Genomic DNA, 19,255 nt, shown 5'->3' with positions numbered 1-19,255 from the left:
TACTTCCAGAGACTCATTCAGGACATATGGTAAACCGTACCAAAGCTGCATTTTCTAATATAAGTGTTTTTACATATAGTTTAGGTTGATCTTTGGGAATGCTCACATTTGCATTCATTTAAGAAACTTTTACTGGCCAACTGTGTATCAGGCAAAGGATTAGTCACTGGGGATCAATCAGTGAATATTTAAAAAAAAAAAGATTCCTATCGTCAGTGCTCTCATTGAATTTATATTCCAGAATGAATGACAGGTAAGAGGGATGGTGAAGGAGACAACACAAAATAAAACAAATAAACAAAATAATTTCAAGCAATATCAAAGTGACAAGATAGAACAGGGTGATGTAAAGAGAATGACTGGTATGCGGTGGTGGGGGGGGTGGGGCGCGGTAACTGTGAAGTTCAGAAAAGTCACACTGAAGAAAATGAATTTAAACTACAATCTGAAAAAAGAGGACGTCAATAATTTGGAGAAACAAAAGAAGAATATTCCGATATATTAGCACAGTTAAAAAGTCCCTGTGAAAGAAGACATTTGATTTCTTTGAAGAACAGAAAAAAAGACCATGAGACTGGAGTGTATGATGAGTGAACAATGGACAGGTATGAGGGGAGGAACAGTGGAACACCAAGGTAGAAAGATTTGGGTTGGTCTGTCCTAGAGGGAGGGACACGGCTTAGCATTACTGTTGCATGATGATACCAAAAAGCAGATGGACATTTAGTTGGTTTCATTATAAAGTTCCTGGCTACTATTTAGCTCAGTTGGTAAAGAATCTGCCTGCAATGCAGGAGACCCGGGTTTATTTCCTGTTTTGGGAGGATCCCCTGGAGAAGGAAATAGCGACCTATTCCAGTATTCTTGCCTAGAGAACCCCATGGACAGAGGAGCCTGGCGGGCCACAACCCATGGGGTCACAAGAGTTGGACACTATTTAGTGACTAAACCACCACCACCATTATTAAGTTATCCACTGCTGCCTGCACCTGATGGGGCGGGGATGGAGGGTGGGGGTACTGGATTGTCTTCCTACCACCACAGTCAGGTACACATAAACATTACCTTGGGTAAACTACTGCTGACCCAAGTGTGACCCCAATCACTTGTAGGGCAGAGGTGCTAAGCCTTGGCTTAGGGATTAGAACTGGTCCATGTTTATGTTTCATTTGACATGCACAGTATTTTGGAAAACAAATTGAAATGCTTTTCCATATTCAAAAATTAGGCTATTTTTACAAAAAATGTGGATGTAAATTTCCTCCTCAAAAATCAGATCATTTGGCAACAAAGACCCTGTGTGTGTGTGTACATGCGCTCAGTTGTGTCCAGTTCTTTGAGACCCTATGGACTGTACCCAGGCTCCTCTGTCCATGGACTTTTCCAGGCAAGAATACAGGAATGGGCTGCAATTTCCTACTTGAGAGGATCTTCCCAATACAGGGATTAAACCCGTATGATGCCATTTAGGTAAGTATGACACATTCCACTTTGCTACAGTACCTACCATACCATATTATTTTAATTTCATTTGACTTTACTCATTTGCACTTTCTTCTTGGCATCCCACAGACAAAGCACAAGACATGTTTGTTCAATTTATTAAGTTTACACTAGGTAATGAATCAATCAATTTTATTTTTTTAATCAGTCTGGTTGCTCTGAGGAGGATAGATTCTTTATATATGGGCAAGTGTGGCACTAAAGAAACCAGTTATAATGAAGTAAGCCAGAAAGAAAAACACCAGTACAGTATACTAACACATATATATGGAATTTAGAAAGATGGTAATGACAACCCTGTATGCGAGACAGAAAAAGAGACACAGATGTATAGAACAGACTTTTGGACTCAGAGGGAGAGGGAGAGGGTGGGATGATTTGGGAGAATGGCACTGAAACATGTATACTACCATGTAAGAAATGAATCGCCAGTCTAGGTTCAATACAGGATACAGGATGCTTGGGGCTGGTGCACTGGGATGACCCAGAGAGATGGTATGGGGAGGGTGGTAGGAGGGGGCTTCAGGATTGGGATCGTATGTACACCCGTGGCGGATTCATGTTAATGTATGGCAAAACCAATACAGTATTGTAAAGTAAAAATAATAATAATAATAATAAAATAAAGAGAAAAAATACAGTATTCAAAGGAAAGGAAATGGAAGCTTGGAGGAGAGTAGAGGCAAAGAGAATGAAGAGTAGACGAGACACACAATAGGACTTTCTGGTGGGTTTGATGGTGTTGGCTTGCAACTAAGGGGAAAAACCTGGAAGATTAAATATGACTCTAGGTTTCTGACTTGCAAATGTTTCAGCCTGAACATACTGGTTAATATGGGTGAAATGAAAAAAGCTTAGAAATCAGATAAGGCTAAAATGATGTCTGTTTGATTTTTTGGAACTAGTAATAAACAGGAATTTGTATAATGTTTTTAATTGAAAGGACTTAATATCTAAAAATCTAACACATTTATTTCCAATTCATGCATTCATGCTAAGTGGCTTCAGTTGTGTCTGACTCTGTGTGACCTGATGGACTCTACCCCACCAAGCTCCTCTATCTGTGTGATTTTCCAGGCAAGCATACTGGATTGGGTAGCATTTCATTCTCCAGGGAATCTTCCTGACCCAAGGATCGAACCCTTGCACTGGATGTAGATTCTTTACTGTATGAGCCACCAGGGAAGCCCAGTTCTTCTCAAAGCTATGGTTTAAGCATTCGATAGAGCTTGTACATTGCCACATCCATAACCATTTTACTATTGATGCTAGTTGGATAACATAGGCAATACATTTCATTTGGTAAAAAAAAAAATATAATATTTTAGCATATATATTATTTTGTAAATTATTACTTCATTAGAATGCCATATTTGTGAACTCCCTGAAAAACCAACATGAACTTACTGAGTGATAAATTTTTAGAGTTGCAAAGAGCCCTGACAATCAGCTAAATCCAACTATTACTTAATGCAAATGAGAAAGCCAAGGTAGAAAGCTGTAAAATGGCATGTCCAAGTTCATACAACTGAAATAATTTACTCCACATGCATTCATTCTATTAGTTTTAATAGTTTTCATACATTAATCATTTGTCTGTTCAGTTCAGTTCAGTCGCTCAATTGTGTCCGACTCTTTGTGACCCCATGGACTGCAGCATGCTAGGCTTTCCTGTCCATCACCAACTTTTGGAGCTTGCTCACACTCATGTCCATTGAGTCAGTGATGCCATCCAACTATCTCATCCTCAATCATCCCCTTCTCTTCCTGCCTTCAATCTTTCCCAGCATTAGGGTCTCTTCCAATGAGTCAGTTTTTCAGATCAGGTGGCTAAAGTATTGGAGCTTCAGCTTCAGCATCAGTCAGTTCAGTCACTCAGTCATGTCCGATTTATTGCAACCCCATGGACTGGAGGATGCCAGGCCTCCCTGTCCATCACCAACTCCCAGAGTTTACTGAAATTCATCACTATTGGGTCAGTGATGCCATACAACCATCTCATCCTCTGCCATCCCCTTCTCCTCCTGCCTTCAATCTTTCTCAGCATCAGGATCTTTTCCAATGAATCAGCTCTTCGCATCAGGTGGCCAGAGTATTGGAGTTTCAGCTTCAACATCAGTCCTTCCAATGAACACTCAGGACTGATCTCCTTTAGGATAGACGGGTTGGATCTCCTCGCTGTCCAAGGGGCTCTCAAGATTCTTCTCTGACACCATAGTTCAGAAGTATTTATTCTTCAGAGTCCAACTCTCACATTCATACATGACTACTGGAAAAACCATAGCTTTGAATAGATCGACCTTTGTTGGCAAAATAATGTCTCTGCTCTTGAATATGCTGTCTAGATTGGTCATAGCTTTTCTTCCAAGGAGTAAGTGTCTTTTAATTTCATGGCTGCAGTCACCATCTGCAAAGATTTTGGAGCCCAAAAAACAAAGTATGTCACTGTTTCCATTGTTTCCCCATCTATTTGCCATAAAGTTATGAGACAGGATGCCATGATCTTTGTTTTTCAAATGTTGAGATTTAAGCCAGCTTTTTCACTTTTCTCTATCATTTGCCAAGACTGAAACAATTTCAAATTGTATTATATGTAACAAAGGAATCAATAAGTTAAGATCATGCACCTTTAGTATATTAAAAAAGATGTTTAAATATTGTCCTGCTGGCAAAATAACCCCTTTCCCCATGTCTGTCACATTTTAATAATGATGAATCTGTTAGGGGAAGCACACTGACTGAAACCACCCACGTTGGCCAGGCACCAGGAGAGCCTGATAAGAAATACGGAACTAATAAGCCACCACCAACTGGAAGAGTTTGGGAAAAGTGGAAAGGAGACACCACATGTCCGTCCACTTCCCAGAATTGCTCTTGCCAGCATCCATCTTGCCTGAGCAATGTGTGTGTCACCAGGAAAGACCCTGAATTAGAATGATTGGCCAAAGACCACCCAGAAACTGATTCCATCACCATAAAACTGGTGGGACTGTGAGCCACGTGGTAGAGCAGTTCTCATGGGTTCCCTTACTCTACTGCTCTCCACTCGGGTGACCTTTCCCAATAAAATCTCTTGCTTTGTCAGCACATGTGTCTCCTCGGACAGTTCATTTCCAAGTGTTAGACAAGAGCCCAGTTTCAGGCCCTGGAAGGGGTCCCCCTTCCTGCAACAAATCCAATGGCAATGTTCATTTTGTAGTTTAAAATCATGGAGAACTAGTGCTGTGGTTAGGTTTCAATTCTAATTTTTATCCTTATTTTAGTTCACTGTAATTTTTATTAACTCAGTCTACGTTGTTGGAATCTGAAAGTTTATTGAGTACATAAATTTAAGGCTATTGCTGGTTGTATTTCTGTTACCTTTTTAGTTCTTAAGTAAAATTCTAGTACTGCATGCTTTTATTTTATCAATATTTTGTCCCTTTTATGCATGCTTTTTTCCTAAGCTGAATTGAATAGTTACAAACATAATTGGATGTGTACAAATCCAAAGTTTTTCTTATACTGATTTTATGTAGGAAGCTAAACAGCTGCCTCTCAAGGAAACAATGAAATCTTTATCATCCTGATGCAAGAGAATTATATTCTTTTGTAGAGAACTATAATAGGTACTAAATGTCAAAAAAACACATTTCGAACCCCTTAAAAATTCAGTTTCAACTAAAATAACTAAGAAACCCTATATTAAGATTTGAATCAGTTCTAATGAGACGGATGAAACTGGAGCCGGTTATACAGAGTGAAGTAAGCCAGAAAGAAAAGAACCAATACAGTATACTAACACATATATATGGAATTTAGAAAGATGGTAATGATAACGCTAAATGCGAGACAGCAAAAGAGACACAGGTGTGTAGAGCGGACTTTTGGACTCTGAGGGAGAGGGAGAGGGTGGGATGATTTGGGAGAATGGCATTGAAACATGTAAACTATCATGTAAGAAATGAATCGCCAGTCTATGTCCGATGCAGGATACAGGATGCTTGGGGCTGGTGCACAGGGATGACCCAGAGAGATGTTATGGGGTGGGAGGTGGGAGAGGGGTTCATATTTGGGAACGCATGTACACCTGTGGTGGATTCATGTCAATGTATGGCAAAACCAATACAGTATTGTAAAGTAAAATAAAGTAAAAATAAAAATTTAAAAAAAATGCTAAAAAAAAATTAAAAAAATAAAATAAAATTACTGATGATTCTAGCCAGCGTATCTGTCAGAAAATTTAACTTGGACTTTCTAAGATGTCTTCACTTTAAATACTCCCTTTAAAAGCTTATTTAAATGAATCCTTTTTGATTAAAAGCCTATTTCCTTTCCTTTACAGTTTAAATAATTGTAAGTCATAGTATTGGTCACTAAGGCCACCCAGACACTGATTTGTGCTGTTACTGCTGTACTTCAGTTTTCAAACATGTGCTGTTCTCTAATACGCTTTACTTTCAGTCATTTCAATTGCACTACGTTCTGGTATAAAAGCCAGAATACATTATTGGTAGCCATGCATTCTAAGGAGATGCAATTGATTTCTAGGATAAAAGATTCTCTTTCCAACACATTTTAGCATAAGCAGGTATTATGATCCACATTCCTTAGGACAGACGAAATCCATGCAAGTACAGATTTAGATACATATCTTAATGCCACAGTGTTGGTTTTCCATAAAAAATGTATGCAAAAAAATGAAATGCAAATAAATACAGCATTTAGGACTGTCACTACAGAGGCAGGTAAGGAAAGTTTTCCTAACTCGAGTTTTTAACTTTGCCTCAGTGAACCAACTGAATGTTCTTGGAAAAGCATCATGTATATGGGGAGACAGTATTTAATCAGAAAGAACAGCTTAACTTTCAGACCCTGCAGGCTCCCGGCCTGTCTTTTTGGAACTGTCTCTGAAGACCAGGCGATATCTTTAATTGTGAACAAGCAAACACTAGTCTGAATCATGTGAACAATTCAACAGATGAAATGAGACAAGTTTTCTCTGCAGGTGGGTTAACAGCTGCTGCCAAATACCTCTCTATCCTCACATCTTGAAGCAAGCCTTACAGCAGATAGGTTGAATCATTTTACTGCCGTGAAGGCCCAAGAGCTGAAAAGTTCTGTTTCTTATGAAAAAAGTGATTGATGCCAAAGTCTAAACCCTTTGATTCTCTAGGAGACAAAACTTTTGATCCACTGAAACAATACTGTTTCATTTTATAAGGTATATCTAAGTTAGCTCTCATTCTATTTTTCTGAATTTGAAATCATTGGGAAAATTAGCCCTCTAAATTTAATTGCCTATAATTTTGCTATCAAGACAGCCCATCAAAGTGCTCTACAAACAGAGGAGTGATTGAAAATGAGAGACAAGTGTCTAGCTATCTGCAAAACTAATTGGAGCGCTAAATTAGAATCACCCTGTTTTGCTTTGCCTACTTCTCCTTCATTTGCATGTTGTGTACATATCACCCCCAAAATGCATTTTTCTTTTCCACATTTCTCTCACATTATGTAAAGCGATAATGCCAGAATGCATCTCCAGGGCTGAGCTTGCAATCAGTTTGATTTTCAAGAATCAAATCCCAATTGTAGGAAATGAACACAATTCAAGGATGTTGTTGATCTATAAATATGTAACTGAAAGAGAAAAAAGAAAAATGGGAACAAAGAAGTAACTTGAAATTAATACATGGTTATTTGAGGATATCTTTGTGACCCTCAGACCCTCAGATGCAATGAAGTGACCGATTCTCCTATTTCTCCTGTCTCAGCCAAAATTATCCTCACACAAGCTTTTTAGTACAATCAGTTCCTCAATTTTCACCCTGCTTTAAAAAGCATTGCTCATCCTATTTCAATAGGTGTGACTTCAAATAATGATGTTAATTAGCATAAGACATATAACAAGGGGAGGGATGAAAAAATGGTATATTATGTTATGGGCGTCCCTGGTGGCTCAGTGGTAAAAAATCCACCTGCCAACACAGAAGACTTGAGTTCAATCCTTGGGTTGGGAAGATCCCCTGAAAAAGGAAATGGCAACCCACTCCAGTATTCTTGCCCAGGAAATCCCATGGACAGAGAAGCCTGGCAGGGAAATAGTCTGTGGAGTTGGAAAGGAGATGGACACGACTGAGCAACTGAGCATGCATGCAGGTTGGACTGCTGCAACTTTTGATGTATTGTCTTCCTAGAGTTATATTTTTACTAAAATTAGTGATGAGGTACAAAGTAGAAATGAATATACTGTAGTAGTTTTCCAATTAAGGGAATTCTCTGAGGTTATGTTTCATGAGGTTGCAGGGCTGAACTGATCTACTAGTGTGTTTCTAACTAGGCAACTTGAATTCAAAGAAGTGTTTGCATTGCAGGGATTCTCTTTTTATGAATCATTCAGAGAATAAAAACGGATGGAATAATTATGTATTGGAATATTAATAAATCAAAGAAAGAAGTTTTGCCACATCATTCTCTACTTACTCAAATGTTCCATTCACAGAACAAGAAAGTAGTATGGACAATACAAAATATTAGATGATTCACAAGACTTTCATAGAATTTTCCCTGACACATAATAACAAAAAAATACATTTGAAAAGGAAAAAAAACACTTTTAATGTTGATAAAATTTTTTTGAATATGTGTTTATTGTTTCAGAAAAAAGTTAAAAACAGCAAACACACACACACACACACAATGAACAGTTTTCAGCTCTAGGTTATGCCTGCAGAAAACGCAACCTTCAACAAGGCAGTTTTTTGGTTTTGGTTTATGTTTTTAATTCCTTAATACCTTATCCAAGGGGGTATGAGGAGAGAGGGTGGTTCACAGCATTCATCACATACTGCTCCTGTTTTTTACAAGTTGACTTCCCTGGTGGTTCAGATGGTAAAAGCGTCTGCTACAATGTGGGAGACCCAGGATTGAATCCTGCACTAGGAAGATCACCTGGAGAAGGAAATGGCAACTCACTCCAGTACTTTTGCCTGGAAAATCCCATGGACAGAGGAGCCTGGCAGGCTACATTCCATGGGATCACATGGACATGACTAAGTGACTTCACTTTCTTTCACTTTATGTTTTTAGTTGGAAGTCATGCTTGTACAACTCTCAGCAGTGAGGGGAGTAAGTCCTACTTTATTTAAGGGGGTATGAGGAGAGAGGTGGTTCACAGCACTCACCACATACTGCTCCTGTTTTCTACAAGTTGAATTCCCACGGATTTTCTAAGACTCATGTAAAATACTAACATGCTTGTGTGGACTTCCCTGATTTCTCAGGTAGGATTGACCATCCTCCTTTTTATGTAACTACTGAACTTTGTAAAGATGTAATATGTGATGAATCTTCAGAATTTTTATCAGTGTTCCCTAACATATTAATCTTTCCTACCATATGTCACTCAACTACCACACAATTGCATTCATCTCACAATGCTAGCAAATTAATGCTCACAATTCTCCAAGCCAGGCTTCAACAGTATGTGAACTGTGAACTTCCAGATATTCAAGATGGATTTAGAAAAGGCAGAGGAACTAGAGATCAAATTGTCAACATCCTTTGCATCACTGAAAAAGTGAGAGTTACAGAAAAGCATCTACTTCTGCTTTATTGATTATGCCAAAGCCTTTGACTGTGTGGATCACAATAAACTGTGGAAAATTCTGAAAGAGATGGGAATACCAGACTACCTGACCTGCCTCCTGAGAAATCTGTATGCAGGTCAAGAAGCAACACTTAGAACTGGACATGGAACAACAGACTGGTTCCAAATCAGGAAAGGAGTATGTCAAGGCTGTATATTGTCACCCTCCTTATTTAACTTATATGCAGAGTACATCATGTGAAATGCTGGGCTGGAAGAAGCACAAGCTGGAATCAAGTTTGCCAGGAGAAATATCAATCACCTCAGATATGCAGATGACACCACCCTTAAGGCAGAAAGAGAAGAAGAACTAAAGAGCCTCTTGATGAAATTAAAAGAGGAGAGTGAAAATGTTGGCTTAAAACTCAACATTCAGAAAGCAAAGATCATGGCATCTGGTCCCATTACTTCATGGGAAATAGATGGGGAAACAATGGAAACAGTGACAGACTTTAATTTTGGGGCCTACAAAATCACTGGAGATGATAACTGCAGCTATGAATTAAAAGACACTTGCTCCTTGGAAGAAAATTTATGACCAACCTAGACAGCGTAGTAAAAAGCAGAGACATTACTTCACCAACAAAGGTCCATCTAGTCAAAGCTTTGGTTTTTCCAGTAGTCATGTATGGATATGAGAGTTGGACTATAAAGAAAGCTGAGCACTGAAGAATCAATACTTTTGAACTGTGGTGTTGGAGAAGACTCTTGAGACTCCCTTTGATAGCAAGGAGATCCAACCAGTCCATCCTAAAGGATATTAGTCCTGAATATACATTAGAAGGACTGATGTTGAAGCCGAAACTCCAATACTTTTGCCATCTAATGGGAAGAATTGACTCATTGGAAAAAACCCTGATTCTGGGAAAGATTGAAGGCGAGCGGAGAAGGGGACAACATAGGCTGAGATGGTTCAATGGCCTCACCACCTCAATGGACATGAGTTTGAGTAAACTCTGGGAATTGGTGAGGGACAGGGAGACCTGGTGTACTGCAATCCATGGATTGCAAAGCATCAGACATGACTAAGCGACTGAACTAATGCATTGCAAGCAGACATTTTACTGACTGAGCCACCAGGGAAGCCCCCTAACTAACTATACTTTAAGATATTTGAAGATAAGGGCCATGTCTTTTTTTTCATCTTAGTGTTTTTATATTCTAGCACAGGATGAAGCACACAGGATGTGTTCAATAAAACAGAAACATGAGTCAACATATTGCAAAAAGAGAACTCTGAATCTTCTAACCCTTACTGAAAAACAAATAAGTGGGAAATTTAGAAGATAACACATAAATCATAAAAGGAGAAAGTATGTCTACTGAAAATGATGTGCATTGAAGAAAACCAGCAAGCCATCCAGGTTCTTTTCTGGTGGCTGGAAGCACATGTTAAGAAAAACAAAGTCCATTTGATTACATTGAATTTAAGTTGATGAATACCTCCTCTAGGTCAGGTAGTATAATAAACAGTGTGAAAGAATAAATTTTCAAGTAGTGCAACATTGTCTGTCTTCAAAATTAGAGAAATAAAGCAATTGATAAATTAAAATAATTTTACAATACTCTTGTAAAAATGGTCTTGTGGGATGGGTTTCAACAAATGAGATATTATAACCAATTAGAATCTGAAGAAAGTTCATGAAGTTAGTGGCATTTGAACTTGGCCTTGACTTGTCATAAGTAATTCCAGTTTTAGAGTGTGTGCTAGCTGAGATTGTGTGCTACTCTGATAAGCAACAACAAGAGGAAATTAAATGTGGGGAACATTTATTGGGCAAAGTACCTGTGAAGGATTGAGGGAAAGGTAACAAGAGTAAGTAGAAAGAAGCCTAGAAATTGATTCAGAGAAGATGCCTATGAAAGAAGAAAGGGTACATCAAAGGACTGAGTAGGAAGAGCTGAAAATTGCAGTGAAGCTCTAAGAGAATCCCAGTCAGGCTGCTGCTGCTGCTGCTAAGTCACTTCAATAGTGTCCGACTCTGTGCGACCCCACAGACGGCAGCCCACCAGGCTCTGCCATCCCTGGGATTCTCCAGGCAAGAACACTGGAGTGGGTTGCAATTTCCTTCTCCAATGCATGAAAGTGAAAAGTGAAAGTGAAGTCTCTCAGTCATGTCCGACCCTTAGCGACCCCATGGACTGCAGCCTACCAGGCTCCTCCGTCCATGGGATTTTCCAGGCAAGATTACTGGAGTGGGGTGCCATTGCCTTCTGAAAGGTAAGATTTAGAGCAAATCAGGACAGTTGCAATCAGGCATCAGCTGAGAGCAACCCAGGAAGACTGAGTGTCAGGCTGATTCCCAAAGGTGTGACAGTCAGAGAAAAGCTCAAGATCTCTCTTCAAAGGATATCCGAGAGGTACATGTCCATGGATGGCACAGGTGGAGAGAGAAAACATTTCAGGAAAAGAAACAACACAGTTCAAGAAATGGAGACACATAGCTGAAATTTTTGGTCATGAATATCATCATGAGCTATGAGTCACCTGTGACCTCTCTGCTAAACAGTGGCAAGCAACTTTTTAGGTCTATTGCTATTTCATTTCCTTGCTTTTTTTTTTTTTTATAAGTTTGTTTATACTTGTTGCTTTTTTCTCTTGCACCAAACAAAAGGTCCCTGTACCCAACATCCATCAGAATTTCCAACCATGGTTGAAGAAAATACTAAGGGTAATTTTTTCCTCTCAAATGACAGTTAACCATACAGCCTTATCACCTTATCATCCCCATAAGCTCACCATGCTGTGCACTTATCACCAAGAATGTAAAATCAGCCTACTTCATTGCATGCTATTTTCCAATGAAAAAGTGAAAGTATAGTCGCTTAGTCATGTCCGACTCTTTGGGATCCCCATTGACTATAGCCTGCCAGGCTCTTCTGTACATGGAATTCTCTAAGCAGGAATACTGAAGTGAATGCCATTTCCTTCTCCAGGGGATGGATCATCCTGACCCAGGGATCGTACTTGGGTCTCCTGCATTGCAGGCAGATTCTTTACCGTCTGAACCACAAGGGAATTCTACCTCTTTTCCAATAGGAAATGTATTTAATGTTGAACAAGAATAATTCCAACCAAGGAAAAGAGTAATTCCAAATAGTTCACATATAGACATGTTGGGAAAATATTTGTTTCTACTCTTGTGCTCTAGTGTTTGTCAGTCTTCTACAGAAAATCAAGCTTTGACAGCTGTTTAATGTGTCCAGTTGGAAATAGCTGTTTCCCCTGAAAGCAGCAAGAGGCACATGGAAAGATGTTCTAAATACTCTTTCAAACATGTCCTGACAAGAATTTATCTATAAGTTTAAAGTGATACCTAGGATGTGTCAATCTAATGATAGCACACATGGGGTTCAATTTTGTGATTTCTTTTGCTTTCCTCTGACAATGTGCTCTGCACTCTCAAAGCCATGAAAACACCCTTTAAAAGTGCTATGATTACCAGTTGTATTGGTCGAACGAGTGACTTTGTTCCAACAACAATTTCCTGCACTTCAAAAACTTACTTTTGGCTTTGGTCCTCCTGATTTTCTGTCAGCACTGGAACATGATTTGCAGGGGCAGATACACATTCCTTTAACATTCTTACTTAATGAATCAAAGACAGCTGAACCCACGTCTCTAAGACACAATTGGCAGGAAGCCTGAAGGAAGCAAGTGATTACTGATGTTACATTTCATGGTACCAGGTGATGGATGGTCCAGAGCCTAGGGCAGCAGAAACAAAGGGACAGGTTTTAAGATCCTTCAGAGGAAAGATGGGCATTGGAGCAGAGAGGTTTACATAGCAGTGTATGATCTGTAAACACCACGTTCAAGAGCTAAGTTCTCACTGACCGTGTCAACATGTCTCTTGAGGTTTCCTGATTGAGAAGTCAGGCAGAAATGGACTTAAACGGCAGACTGAAGATTGTGGAGCTGGAAGGCATGTATGAAAGGGCCAAGGTGCTTACCTATTAGAAACATTCACGACCCCATGGACTGCAGCCCGCCAGGCTCCTCTGTCTATGGAATTCTCCAGGCAAGAATATGGGAGTAGGGTTGCCCATTTCCTTCTCCAATTCCTCCCACACAAGGATCTTAATACAAAACAACTTAAATATTACCATATTGTGTGGGAGTAGAGGTAGGGAGTAAAAGCAGGAGATGGAAACAAATCCCATGCATTGTATATTTTTAATTTCTATAAAATTTTGTCTCTCTATGTTTTTTATTTTGCTTTGAATGTTGTTGTTAGCTATGTATTTATGCTGTTCTTTATAATGAGAAATGCTGGACTGGAAGAAACACAAGCTGGAATCCAGATTGCTGGGAGAAATATCAATAACTTCAGATATGCAGATGACACCACCCTTATGGCAGAAAGTGAAGAGGAGCTAAAAATCCTCTTGATGAAAGTGAAAGTGGAGAGTGAAAAAGCTCAACATTCAGAAAATGAAGATCATGGCATCTGGTCCCATCACTTCATGAGAAATAGATGGGGAAACAGTGGAAACAGTGTCAGACTTTACTTTTTGGGGCTCCAAAATCACTGCAGATGATGATTGCAACCATGAAATTAAAAGACACTTATTCTTTGGAAGAAAAGTTATGACCAACCTAGACAGTATATTCAAAAGCAGAGACATTACTTTGCCGTCTAAGGTCTGTCTAGTCAAGGCTATGGTTTTCCTGTGGTCATGTATGGATGTGAGAGTTGGACTGTGAAGAAGGCTGAGCGCTGAAGAATTGATGCTTTTGAACCGTGGTGTTGAAGAAGACTCTTGAGGGTCCCCTGGACTGCAAGGAGATCCAACCAATCCATTCTGAAGGAGATCAACCCTGGGATTTCTTTGGAAGGAATGATGCTAAAGCTGAAACTCCAATACTTTGGCCAATTCATGCAAAGAATTGACTCATTTCAAAAGACTCTGATGCTGAGAGGAATTGGGGACAGGAGGAGAAGGGGACGACAGAGGATGAGATGGCTGGATGGCATCACTGACTCGATGGATGTGAGTATGAGTGAACTCCGGGAGTTGGTGATGGGCAGGGAGGCCTGGAGTGCTGCAATTCATGTGGTCTCAAAGAGTCGGACACGACTAAGCGACTAAACTGAACTGAACTGATAGTAGTTGTTAATTCCACAAACATTTAATAAAATTATTCTTGAGAGTAGAAAAAAATTGAAAATATTCGAATACCTGTCCATACCTTGTTATGATGGAAATTCAGTATACTGCTTTATTTTTCCCTAGAAAGGAACACTTTTTACTATGTCTAAGAGGAAAGAGATTTCCCTCTGCTGAGATTTGAGCTGAAGATCTTCAGATCTCTAGGTAGTTGCTCCATCACAGGGTCTCAAAATAGTTTACTTAGATTAAATGAACCCCTGATTAATCTAATTTATATTCAAAATAGCACAGATGTGTCCTTAATTTCTGGGAGATGAATCCGCATTCATTGTCCATCATGTAGGCTACATTTTTTAGGCCTTCAGACTCAGAGCAAGACCTTTGCTCACTGGGGGATAAAGTCCTGCTAATTGTGCGGCATCTGCTAGGATTTGGGTCAAAATCAACTGCCTATTTTCCTAACTTTATAAAGAGAAGTTCTAATCTTGTTTGCATGCTTCTTTACTCAGCCTCATTCTGATCCATAAAAATAACTTCGACAGAACAGGGAACTAAAACTAAATAGATTAAAGTTTGTGAAGACTTCTTATGAAATAGTAATATTTCTTTTTATTTTTCCTCTTTAGAATTGTATACATTATTCTGTTTTTCCTTTCTATTCTAACACCTACTTTCCTTAGTTGCCTCTTCCTTTAGAAGTCATCAGTATACTGACTGTGGAAATTAAAGGGCTAGACAACAAGTGACTCAACTTAGATACATTCTAAATATTCAGTCTTCTCTTATTAATCACATACAAACCATTTCATGAAATTACTCTCTTTGTTGAATGACTTATTATATCACTGCCTTTACCACCATTACCAGCACCTTCCAAATTTCTCTTATCCTTTGTATATCTCTTCTTTATATAATTTTTATCTTGTTCACACTTCTGAACTCTAGAGGATCTTGCACTAAATTAACAAATTGATTCACTTTCCTTTGAAAGGCAAATGCATACCCCTTTTGCTACTCTTTATTTCTAGCTTTATATGCACTGCTCTAAAAACAGCTTTAGAATTAAATTAAGAATATTAAAATATTCTTCACCAGCAAACACTTTTCCTCTCCAACTCTGATGTATAATAAATTAGATACCAAAGAGGCACATTTCTTCTGAAGTAGCAGTCCCTTACAAGGCTGAACTAGAAAAGGGAGTGGAGGAAATGGCAGTGGATTCAGCAGCTCCATAGAGGAAGCGAGTGCCAGGAAGATTCAGATGAAGGAGAGGTCAGTTCAAGTTGGGAAGATCAGCAAGTGTTTCCTGATGAACCTGCATTTTGGTTTGAATGGATTGATGAACTGTGCATTGATGAATGGGTGGTTTAAGTGTTGAGTTACAGGTTTCATGAAGCTGCTGACAGGAATGGTACTCTCAGAGAGAAAGGGACACAAAAGGAAACAGGGAGAACAAAGCATAGAGTATAGAATGTTAACCAACAGTCTGGTTCAGAATGGCCAGATTAACAAATGAATTCTGGTTGCTATAATCTGCAAGTGACTCTTCAAGATTGCAGGCAGCTCTAATCAATCTTAAGTTAGGCCTAAAATGGAATTAAAACACATTTTCTTGAGAGCTCAACATTTTCTTCTTACTTTATTTTGAGATTTTCTCCTCTTTCCCGTTTGAACGATGTTTTCCAATACCATCAACTAATCTGAACCTTGACAAATATTGCAATGTAATGTCATTCATCCATTCATTTTTTGGCATGTAAGTATTGAGTGTGTGCTTGTGTACTAAATCATTTCACTCATGTCTGACTCCTTGCAACACTATGGACTGTAGCCCATCAAACTCCTCTGTCCATGTGATTCTCCAGGCAATAATACTGGAGTGGGTTGCCATGCCCTCCTGCAGAGGAATATTCCTGAGCCAGGGATTCCTGAACCCGTGTCTCATCTCTTTTGTTTCCTGCAATGGCAGATGGGTTCTTTACCACTAGTACCACCTGGGAACCTCATGTATTAAGTATTTCCAATTTATCCCAATAAAGATATAGCTAAAGAAATACTTAAAAAAATAAGTATAATTTAAACAATGGCACCTTACTCTATTCTTTATAAAATAAATATATGGCCCTATATTTTTCACATGACAAAACATAAGTGAGTTGTCTGTGAGAAATTTGTTATAAAGTTGAAACTGTAGTCTTTAGCATTTGATAAATCTGTTTCATGTTTCCCAAATAAACCTGGAAGAATTTAGACAGATCATTTTATCTTTCTTTTTTCTTTTTTTTTCTTTTTCTTTTCTTTTCTTTTTTTTTTTCCTTAATTTTTATTTTTACTGTATTTTACTTTACAATACTGTATTGGTTTTGCCATACGTTGACATGAATCCACCATGGGTGTACATGCATTCCCAAACATGAACCCCCTCCCACCTCCCCTCCCCATAACATCTTTCTGGGTCATCATCGTGCACCAGCCCCAAGCATGCTGTATCCTGCATTGGACATAGACTGGCGATTCTATTCTTACATGATAGTATACATGTTTCAATGCCATTCTCCCAAATCATCCCACCCTCTCCCTTCTTTTTTCTTTATCGAAGAATATTATTTGCTTTATTTTTTTCTCTTGGGGAAATTTGAAATAAAAGGAGGAGGAAGTAAAATTCAAATAATCAGCAGCAAAAAGAGAAGATTAAAATGTGGATTATATTTCAATAAAGTTACTATTAAAACCAACTCCAATCTATAATATTACAAAGGTATTTAGAACTATATATATATATATATTCCTTTTAGAGTAAGAAGAAAATTATATATGCTTCCTTGATATCTAATTTGTTATACATTAATATCATGGTTGCTTTAATTTTCTGAAGAGATCTTGATTTTTGAGGAAAAAAATTTATAAGTTTCTTCTCATAAAACTATGGAAAGATGTTACTTTGGTATATAAAAAGATAGTATTTATAATTCCAGCTGGAAGAAATTGAACTTATTCTGCTTGTAAAGTACAGTTTGGCAGTTGACTGTAGCAGCATATAAATGAAATGAAAGCACTTAGATTGTTCCTGTTTTCTGAGTAAACAGGCTTTTTACTGCAGGAAGTCTGATCTCAGCAATAGCACTATACATACATATCAAAAATATGCATATGGTTTTGTTGCTTGAGATAATTAGAGGTATAATATATCTATTTCTTAAAATAGCTGTGAGGACTTTGAATTAATATATAATATCAACAAGAGGGTAGGTGAAATAAAAATGGATTCTATCTTTACCTACCCCATCGTCACCTGCAACTCCAGGATTCATACACATTTCCTCGCAGTGAAAGATGATTAATCAAACTGGAGGTGAGTAAAATTTAAAATCAGGATAGATTCTGACTGTAGTCATCAAAAACCAGAATCATAAAAGACAAAAAAGGGCTGTGGAGATGCGCCGGATAAAAGGAGACTAAAGAGTCAGGACATCTAAGTGCAGTGTGTATGCTCAGTAGCTAAGTCAGGTCGGACTCTTTGCAACCCTGTTAACCGTAATCCACCAGGCTCCTCTGTCCATGTGATTCTACAGGCAAGAATACTGGAGTGGGTTGCCATTTTCTCCTCCAGGGTATCTTCCCTACCCAGGGATCCAACCCAGGTCTCCTGCATCTCTTGCGCTGGCAGGCAGATTCTTTACCACTGAACCACCTGGGAAGTCCATCTAACTGCAATACTTGCTATACCGGACCTTGTACTAGAGGGAAAAGTAGTCCTATAAAATTATATCATTGGTTCAAATGACAAAACTAAAAAATTCTAGATTAAAGTAATCATCATTATTGAATATATTAGAGGTGATGACCATACAGTGGCTCTTAAAAAAAAAAAAAAAAGAATGCAACTGTTCTTAAGAAATACACATTGAAATGCTTGCAACATGCCTGCTCAGTGCTCACTCGCTTCAGTTCAGTCAGACTCTTCTAAGACACCATGCATTGTAGCCTGCCAGGCTCCTCTGTCCATGGGATTTTCCTGGCAAGAATACAGAAGTGGGTTATCAAACCCTTCTCCAGGGGATCTTCCTGATCCAGGGAACAAACCTAGGTCTCCCACATCCCAGGCAGATTCTTTACCACTGAGCTACCAGTGAAGCCCTATTGAAATGTTTATAAGCAAGTAAGAATTGATGCTTTTGAACTATGGTGTTGGAGAAGACTCTTGATAGTCCCTTGGACTGCAAGGAGATCCAACCAGTCCATCCTAAAGGAGATCAGTCCTGGGTATTCATTAGAAGGACTGCTGTCGAAGCTGAAACTCCAATATTTTGGCCACCTGATGTGAACAGCTGATTCATTTGAAAAGACCCTGATGTTGGGAGAGATTGAGGGCAGGAGGAGAAGGGGACGACAGAGGATAAGATGGTTAGATGGCATCATCGACTCAATGGACATGAGTTTGGGTAAACTCCAGGAGTTGGTGATGGACAGGGAGGCCTGATGTGCTGCGGTTCATGGGGTCATGGGGAGTCCGACAGGATAGAGCTACTGAACTGAACTGAATCATAATGTGTGTAATTTAACCTCAAATGATTCAGGGGAAAAAAAATGTGTCTGTGTAAGCAAAAGAGGCAAAAGGAAAAGCAAATAGAGAGGGAGAGAATAAATAATAATCTGGGTAAAGAAAAATGTTTTTTACAACTTTCCTGTAATTTTGAAATTATTCACCAATAAAAATTAAAATAGATATTTTAATATCTATTTTAATAAAAATTAAAAAACAAATATTAATTTCCAGGAAACATGAACTAAAACTATACTAAAGGAATTCTTTTAAAAGAGAAAACACTTCAAGATGAAAACACAGAAGAAGTTTTCTCAGATGAAAGTACAGAAATGCAAGAAAGAATGCAGAAGAGAAAGTGTAAATACCTGGGTAATTACAAATAACTGTTAGCTGTATCAAACAAAGCTACGTAGTCCAGATTATTTCCAATTAAATGTAGAATTTTAATTAACCTCCAATTAAAA

This window comes from Ovis aries, chromosome 1 (genome assembly GCF_016772045.2).
Source record: "Ovis aries strain OAR_USU_Benz2616 breed Rambouillet chromosome 1, ARS-UI_Ramb_v3.0, whole genome shotgun sequence".
NCBI classification, from domain to species: domain Eukaryota; kingdom Metazoa; phylum Chordata; class Mammalia; order Artiodactyla; family Bovidae; genus Ovis; species Ovis aries.
The sequence above is the reverse complement of the archived record's forward strand: the minus strand, read 5'-3'. Positions refer to the sequence as shown.